The sequence below is a fragment of the Pituophis catenifer genome, unplaced genomic scaffold, assembly GCF_029215685.1.
Source record: "Pituophis catenifer annectens isolate HBS135680 unplaced genomic scaffold, rPitCat1.0.hap2 SCAF_2, whole genome shotgun sequence".
Classification (NCBI taxonomy): Eukaryota; Metazoa; Chordata; class Lepidosauria; order Squamata; family Colubridae; genus Pituophis; species Pituophis catenifer.
In genome coordinates, this window is record NW_027256882.1 from 126,085,819 (window position 1) to 126,095,356 (window position 9,538).

Genomic DNA, 9,538 nt, shown 5'->3' on the forward strand with positions numbered 1-9,538 from the left:
GGTTTGGCTCTAAGGTAAATTTAATAAACTATCAATTGGATTCCTCATAGGAACATTTTTATACTGGATTTAATATGTTGTTTTAATCAATAAAGCAAATCCTTCAGTCCTGTATAGAAGAAACATTTTCTATAAAAGCTTGCAAACACAGTTTTTGGAGAAGTCGGCTGTAATTACTGTGGTAGATTTGGACAGATAAATTGGAAATTCAGAGGCATCCACTTATAAAACATCTCTCTGTAATTAAAAATCTGTATAATCATTACCCACAAATCTCCATGATCCCAAATTGGTGTATAATTACCATATCATTCCACATTACATATCTGAAGAATGGAGCACAGATAACAAACAATGGGATATTTCTTTGCCACCTCACCTCCCAATTCCATGAAAAGTCTTCCTCTTTTCTTGATATTTAAATGGTTTTTAAGATGCACATTTCATGTTATTTCTGTACATCAAAGACAGTTCTCCTTATAATGATACAACAAAGCTTTACAAAAGAAAAAGTCTACTGACAAAAGTGACAGATCAAGGTTTCGTGAATAAATTCTGGATGCAGTAGACAACAAGACCTTTCTCCATCTTTTGATTATCTTTAACTTAAATCTAATTTAATCAACATTCAGTAAGAGTCAGTAGAAAGATCTTAATCTAAAATTTCCATGCCATAAAAGTCTTGCTCTGCAATAAACAATAGCAAGTAAACATGCAAAATAAATTTAAAAATCATCTAAAGCTGACTTTTCCACCTTTGTGGACCAGTGGGAGGGGGGGAGCTTGCTTGCCACTTCCATGGCCCGGTTCCAAAAGGCTCAAGGTCCAGTAATGGGCCCCAGACTGGGGTTTGGGGACCCCTGATCTAAACCACCTTTCTTTGGAAAATAAATTCCAGCTGTCTTACATTACTGAAATACAGAAGAGAAATTGTACAAACCTTTTTTGGGGAGATAAAAAATCCAAAGCATTGGGGCCCCATTGAGAAAAGCCCTGCTTCTTAGAGGCATGAATCCATTAACACAATGAATTCATTTTCCATCCTTACAGCCATGATATAAAAAAAAAGTCAATGGCTCTAACAAATTTGAGAAAAGGATACTGGGATGGTTACCTAGAACATCTCCCTGGCTCTCCCCACCCAATAATAGACAGACATGATCCATGTTCATCACTTTAGGTTCCTCAAGTGATTTTATACCATACATCAAGCCTAAAATACAGGTGAAATAATTGGTGGTTGAGTATCATGGAATAAGCACTTCAGGGCGCACAGCATGCCTATCTGGTAAAAGCTCTGTCCCCTAAAATTGATGCTCTACAATATACAGAGAATGCCAGAATGGGAAAAGATCAGGGGTGAAATCCAAATTTTTTCCCTACCGGTTCTGTGGGCGTGGTTTGGTGGGCGTGGCAGGGGAAGGATATTGTAAAATATCTATTCCCACCTCATTCCAGGGGAAGGATACTGCAAAATCCCCATTCCCTCCCCACTCTGGGGTCAGCCAGAGGTGGTATTTGCTGGTTCTCCGAACTACTCAAAATTTCCGCTACCAGTTCTCCAGAACCTGTTAGAACTTGTTGGATTTCACCCCTGGAAAAGATATGTGATGATATATATCTTGTATGATAATATATCTCAGTCAGATCCAGTGTGTAGTTGCCATGACAGGTGGTATACTATGTATTTCTTGATATGACTGTCTCCTTTCGTAGAAGAAGTTTAATACTGCCTTGCTGTAGAGCCCTGGATATGTATCCATGTTCTAGATCTTGTGCAGCAACCTATCAGAACAAAGAAGATTTCTATTTTTTTCTCAAAATGGACATGTGTGGATCCACACATGAAGAGTTCAATTAGCTACATTATTGCTCATGCCTATTTCACAGCAATCTCCCTAGACTGGTAGTCTGCAACTGAGCCAGACTAGCTAAGGTTCAACAGCACTCGGGGGGCGGGGAGTAGAATCTTGCCCTCTTGTGCCTACATAAGAACTTCAGACTACCCTGTTTTCACCAGAATAAGACATCCCCTGATAATAAGCCCAATCAGGCTTTTGAGTGCATGGCAATAAGGCCAAGCGCTTATTTCAGGGTTCAAAAAAATATAAGACAGGGTCTTATTTTCGGGAAAACATGGTAATTCCCCAGTTGACTCCTCCCCATGGCTTGGCCTGTCTCTCTTCCACTGAAAATTACAAATTTATCATGTTGTCACTCTTTCCATCTCTCTTTAATGATGAGAAGCATCTAGAGGAAGCATGGTAAACCAAAAAGAAGATGGAAATATTAGTGTTAAAGGCAGGGGTGAAATGCTACTGGTTCAGGGTGATTCACCCGAACTGGTAATGAAAATGCTACTGGTTCCCCTGAACCGGTAGTAAAAAAAATGCTTTAAAAAGTAAAAAAAGAAAAAAGTTCCGAGGATCGTGCGGCACAGCTGATTGTCTGAACTTTTTTTAAAACTTTTTTTAAAGCATTTTTTACTACCTATTGCCCGAACCGGTATTTTTGTGTAAAGTGTGATAGTTTGTTTTTGAGCTCTCTGTGACTCTGTGAGGTTCCTGCTTGTTGCAGGGGCCATTTTGTGTGAAGTCCAGCTGTTTTTGCATTGTGTGCGAGTCAGTTGTGTAGCTTTTGTGTTATTTTTGTGTAAAGTGTGATAGTTGGTTTTCCCAGTCACATGACCACCAAGCCATGCCTATCAAGCCATGCCCACAGAACCAGAAAATTTTTGAATTTTGAATTGGCTAAAGGGCATCTAACTGGGTATATTTCTAAAGAATACAACAAAAGGGGGGTGGGGTAAAGGAAATGTTTAGCAATGAGAAAAAACAGCTATACTGAAGGAATTTTAAGACAGTAGAATTGGTACCTGGAAACTGGTTCTGTATATGGGACAGAATTTCTCCTTTTCTTCTAAAGGAGCCTAGCATATTTGAACTCCATACCAACAGCCAATGACTTTGTAATTGTCTATGTTCAGAGGACATCTACAGTATGTTCTTCTTGTTTCTCTGGCAATATGCCTGAAAATCCTCTTGGCAAGATCCTGACTGCATCCTGGCAGAATGTTCTGTCAAGACAGCAGGTCCAAACAGGAAGTAATTATTCTTAGCAACTCTTTGAACCAGAAGTATACCTCCTGTAATTTTAAAATAGACCGTCTCTATTGTATATACAACCATAGGGGTTAGGTTTATTATCTATGTCTCTCTCTCTCTAGCTATCAGAAGGTATCAACTTCCAAAATACCTGTCCTTGTATGAATTAAATTACTCTCTTCTTATCCTATGTTTTAAAATATCTTCATTAAATACTGTATAAATAAATGAGTGTACCAAATTAAAATTGACCTCTAGCTTCACTAGTGGTTGACATCAGTAACTCTCTGTTCCACTGTTGATTTTGTCCATTTGTTTTGGTCAAGGGTTATTTTTGACTAAAGTGTTCTTTCCTGAGGAATTCCAGTAATTATTGTTGCTTTGACTTAAGCCTCTCAGAAATAATAAAAAACAAACTTTCTCAGCAGAGTGCAATTACCTTAATTTTCTGTTCCTGTGGAATCAGGAGGCATTTCTAATTGAGAGGCACAATCATTATCAAGAGTGTGATTATGGAATGCTTCCAGTGAGAGGTTCATCAAGAGATATTGCATAGTTATTTCACCTTTTCCTTTGAAACAGATGTTCTTTAGAAATTCATATGATGCAAGAAGAGATGAAGAAACACAGAATGATTAGCAATAGAGGTGTGACAGATCAGGAGTTCCCCTCCCATTTTATGTAGTAAGAGCCTTATCTGGATGCCCAATTTATTGCTATGTGGCTTGAAAAAGATAGAACGTCTCTGCATTCAACAGTCCCTTGAAAGTTGGTGAAAGGGGGCAGGGCTGATAAAGAGAGCCTGGTGTGACTAAGCAGCTGAAAAGAAGAACAGATGGTGAAAGCTGCTGGTTTTACTCTGAAGCCTTTTCACTGGGTTCATCTGGGGATAAGTTCTGAACTAGAGCTCAGTGGGCCTTTTTTTAAAAAAAAAATCATGCAATCAAGAGTTCAGGATTTGTGGGAGGAGGAGGAAAAAAGAGAGGAGCAAGCCTGATTCTGAGGAATTGGATGACTCATTGTTCCTGATTTGCTGCTGAGCTGGGATTGGCTGCACTAGCCTTACTTTCTTGCAGTCATTAACCAGCACAAGTCATTACCAATATTCTCTCTAGGGACCCTGGAAGCAAGCCTTATCTGGGGTTTCCAACTCTACTGTTGGAGAAGAGCCATGGAGACCAGGATATTCACCCAGGCCTTCAACAAGGAGCCTCACTTCAGTACGCTTTTCATCTTTTATTATGTTTTATTGATTTTATTGTATTTTTATTATTATGAACTGCCCAAAAGTAATTAAGAGCTGGGTAGCATATAGATTTAATAATAAATAATAATCTTGGACTATAACTCCCACAGTCACTCTTTCCCTTTTTAAAATAGATTGCTCTACTCATCAAGTGGTCAATTCACAGAATACAAAGTCCTGAAACTAATTAGTTGGTCCCTGGCTTAATACATGTAATTGAAAAGTTTCATCTCTATGGTAGCCTGTCTAGCATGGGATTCTTTTCCTATGGCTACTGGTCCCAGGAACCCAGCTCCTTAATCTTTTTTCCTCATGAAATGTTCACAGGGTAGTTTACAACTCATACACATAATCCTACAGCTAAATCCCCTTCTCAAATTATGAGTAGTCCTCCCTTAATGGCCATTTGTTCAGTGAGGGTTCAAAGTTATGGTGGTGCTGAATGAAAGGACTTTCCACTGGTGCCCAAACTTACAGCTGTTTCAGTATGCCTGCAGTTACAGGATTGCGATCTGGGTGCTTGGCAACCCATTCGCACTTATGGCAGATTGCCAAGGGCCCTGCAAACATCTAGAAAGCTCTACCTGGCACAGGGCCAGGCTATTTGTGGGATCGCCTCTCTCTCCCATTGTTTCTGCTCACCTCACCAGATCTAACAGGGAGGGCATGCTCCAAGTTTCTCCCATTAAACAATGTCATCTTTTGGACCCAGGAGCCATAACAGCAGTTCCTGCCCTTGCAACAGCATCCCTCCAGAGAGCAAGATAACCCTGACCTTGCTAGACTTTCTCAAGGCAGAGATTCCTGTTGCCAATGCATTTAGGCCAGTTAATCTATTATAAATTGTTCATAAAATTTCATAATCATAAAAATTCAGTGTCATATTTTTGATTGCCATGTGTGTGTGTGTGTGTGTGTGTGTGTGTGTGTGTGTGTACATGTGGTATTTGTAGATTTTTAAAATTCCTGACTGTTCTAAAAACTGTTAGGAGACATGCCATTTATCACTAGCTAGGAGGGGAGATATTATTAGTTTGTGGAAAATCCCTTTTATCTGAAAAACATATCCCCACCCTTCCTGCTAGATCATTTTGCCTGTCACTCAGGCATGTTATTCTAGAATTATTCATAACGACCCAACAGACCAATAGAGTCATTCTAACCATTAAAACTGGAGTGGGACCAAAGTGATCTTCAGTTTCTATCCTTTTCCAAAAATAAAAAAGTACATTTTAGAGCTCTGGCCAAAGAGGGATTGGTAAAATATGGAGAAAGGAAGGAAGGGAGGAAGGGAGGGAGGGAGGGACATAATCACAGAATGACAGAGAGGAAAGGAAGGGGAAGGGTCTCGACTACTTTTGGTTTTGACTTTGCCCACCAATGGCACACAATACATCCCAATACGGTTGGTTAGGTTAGGTTTATTAAATTTGTATACCGCCCTTCTCCCGAAGGACTCAGGGCAGTGAACAGCCAAAATTAAAATACATACAGTATAAAAATTAAAATAAATTAAACAGAATTAGATCAGTTTGGCTTCCCTAAATTTTAAAAGCCTTTACCCATAAAATAGCCCATTAAAATTTTAAGCCAGCCCGGCTTGCTGAAATAAGAAGGTCTTCAACGCTCAGCAGAAAGTACGGAGGTCCGGGATCAGTCGTATTCCTGGGGGTAGCTCGTTCCAGAGGGTGGGTGCCCCCACAGAGAAGGCTCTCCCCCTGGGGGTCATCAGTCGACATTGCTTGACCAATGGCACCCTGAGGAGACCCTCTCTGTGGGAGCGGATTGGCCGGTGGGAGGTTATCGGTGGCAGAAGGTGGTCTCGTAAATATCCGGGCCCTAAGCCATGGAGCGCTTTAAAGATGAGAACCAATACCTTGAAGCGCACCCGGAAGACCACCGGGAGCCAGTGCAGCTCGCGCAGGAGAGGTGTTACATGGGAGCGCCATGTCGCCCCCATAATTATCCGCGCGGCTGCATTCTGGACCAGCTGGAGCCTCTGGGTGCTCCTCAAGGGGAGCCCCATGTAGAGAGCATTGCAGTAGTCCAGGTGAGAAGTGACGAGGGCGTGACTGAGCATACATAAGGAGTCCCGATCCAGAAAGGGATGCAACTGGCATATCAGGCGAACCTGATAAAAAGCCCCCCTGGTCATGGCCATCTTATGCTCTTCTAAAGACAGCCGTGCATCCAGGAGGAGACCCAAGTTACGAGCCCTCTCCATGGGGGTCATTGACTTGCCCCCAATAGCCAGTGATGGCATCAGCTGGCTATATTGGGATGCCAGCAGCCACAGTCACTTGGTCTTGGAGGGGTTGATTCGGAGCCTGTTCCTCCCCATCCAGACCCGCACGGCCTCCAGGCACTGGGACATCACTTCAAGGGCATCGTTGGGGTGATCTGGAGTGGAGATGTACAGCTGAGTGTCATCAGCGTACAGATGGCACCGCACCCCAAATCCACAGATGATCTCATCCACTGGCTTCACATAAATGTTGAACAGGAGAGGCGAGAAGACCAACCCTTGTGGCACCCCACAAACAAAGTGCCTCGAGGTCGACCTCTGCCCCCCAGCCAACACAGACTGCGACCGGTCGGAGAGATAGGAGGAGAACCACCATAAGACGGTGCCTCCCACTCCCAACCCCTCCATCTGGCGCAGCATGATACATGGTTGATGGTATCAAAAGCTGCTGAGAGATCTAATAGGACCAGAACAGAGGAACATCCCCTGTCCCGAGCTCTCCAGAGATCATCAACCAACGCGACCAATGCCATTTCTGTGCTGTACCCAGGCCTGAAACTGGACTGGAATGGATCCAGATTAGACAGTTTCATCCAGGTATTGTGGGAGCTGTTGCGCAACCACACTCTCAATAACCTTTGCCACAAAGTGAAGGTTGGAGACAGGATGGTAATTTGCCAAAACAGCCGGATCCAGAGAAGGCTTCTTGAGGAGGGGCCTCACCACCGCCTCTTTCAAGGCGGGAGATAAGAAACCCTCACTTAAAGAAGCGTTTATAATCCTCTGGAGCCAGCCTCGTGTAACCTCCCGGGTAGCCAGCACCAGCCAGGAGGGACACAGTGTTCTGTCCCCATCTCACACATGCACACAAGCAGTCAGCCAGGGGTTAAATAAAACTTGCAGACAATAAATTCCTTCGATAACAGGATTGGCAGCAACCCAGTAGCTGCTTGCCAAGAACTTTACTCATAGAGGGAGGTGTTCCTCCTCCGTCAGATAAACCAAAACAAATACACAAAGTCAAAAATTGTCAAGTCCAGTCCGTATTAAATCCAAGGCAGGCAGATAACGTAGTTTCAGAGATACAATGCGACTCACTACTTGTTTAGTTTTGTCCGTCACAGAGCCTGAATGGCCACCACACCCCCTTTTATCTCCTGTGGGGTGTGGTCCAGTGACTCAGCTTAATCTCTGGCATGCCTCCTTTTCTGCTGCGTGCGCTTGTCTCTCCGACGCTGGCATAGATGCAGCCAAGACTTATCTCTGTCACTGTCCGACTGTGACTGTTCAGAGATACCTGGCTCCTGGCCAATCTCTTCTCCCTCGGGAGACACCTGAGGCATTGCCAGAGAGGAGGGTCCTGGAGAGGGAGGCCTGGCCAACTCCTCTCCTTCACCTTCAGAGTCTTCTTCCTCTGATAAGACGGGCTCAGGATCGGAGTCACAACACACGGGTCCAATAAACATGTGGTTGCGTTCAACCTCCCCAGCATCCTGTCCATGTCTTCGGGAGTCACAGGATCAAACTCCTCCCAGATAACATTCTCAAGACCAGCTTTGGACACCTCGCCTGAACCCACCCAGTCAGAGTCCAGGCCATCCCGAATTTGAGCGATTTTATCATGCAGATAATGTGCAAAATCCTCAGCACACCCTTGCAAGGGGTCTTCCCGCACTCCCAGGTGGAGAAGGGAGTGGGTCACCCTAAACAGGGCAGCTGGGCGATTATCTGCCGACGCGATAAGAGCGAAAAAGTAGTTACACTTTGCCGCTTTTATCACCACTAAGTAGGTCTTGATATAAGACCTCACTAGTGCTCGGTCAGATCCAGAATGACTAGCCCTTCAACTACTTTCTAGGCATCTTTTCCGGCGCTTCATCTCCCTCAGCTCCTTGGAGAACCAAGGAGATGGGCTGATTCAGCGCCAGGTTAGAGGCCACAAAGGCACAACCTGATCTAAAGCACCAGCAGCCGCCCTGTCCCAGGCAGCCACCAGGTCTTCCGTCGAGTCGTGAGCCAGAGTCTCAGGGAATTGCCCAAGCTCCATTTGGAACCTATCAGGATCCATCAGGCGCCTGGGGCGGAACCACCTAGTTGGTTCTGCCTCCCTGCAGTGGGGTGTAGTGGTCAGGAAGTCAAGTCTAAGGAGAGAATGGTCTGACCATGACAAGGGTTCGATGACTATATCCCCAGTATCTAGACCATTCAACCACTGACCAGAGACAAAAACCAAGTCCAGAGTGTGTCCTCCTGTGTGAGTAGGGTCATGAATTAACTGGGTCAGGTCCATGGCTGTCATGGAAGCCATGAACTCCTGAGCCACCTCCGACATTCCACCAATGGACTGCAGGTTGAAATCCCCCATGACCAAAAGCCTGGGGGTATCAACCGCCACCCCGGCTATGACGTTGAGGAGCTTGGGCAGGGCCGCTGCCATGCAGCAGGGAGCCAGGTATGCAATCAGCAAGCCCACCTGCATCCCATGGCCCCACTTCACAAGGAGAGACTCACATCCGGCTATCTGAGGTACAGTGACCTCCCTAGAATCGAGGCCTTCCTTTACAATAACCGCCACTTCCCCACCCCTACCCTGGGCCCTCGGCTGATGAAATGCATGGAAACCCGGTGGGCACATCTCAACGAGGGGGACCCCCCCTCCTGGCCCAACCAGGTCTCTGTAATACCCGCCAGGTCCGCTCCCCCCTCCTGAATCAGCTCATAGATGAGGGGGGCTTTGTTGACCACGGACCTGGTGTTGCACAGCATCAGCCTAAGACCGGGGCTCTGAGACTCTGGACAACCCAGGGAATGAGGTGAGCATTGGGGGCCGGAGCACGTCACCGCTTGGAGACAATGGGCACATGCCCCCACAACACGATGTGGCCCCCCGTTCCCACCATATCTGCCCCTCCCACCGACAGTCCTGATGGAATCGCCCTCCTC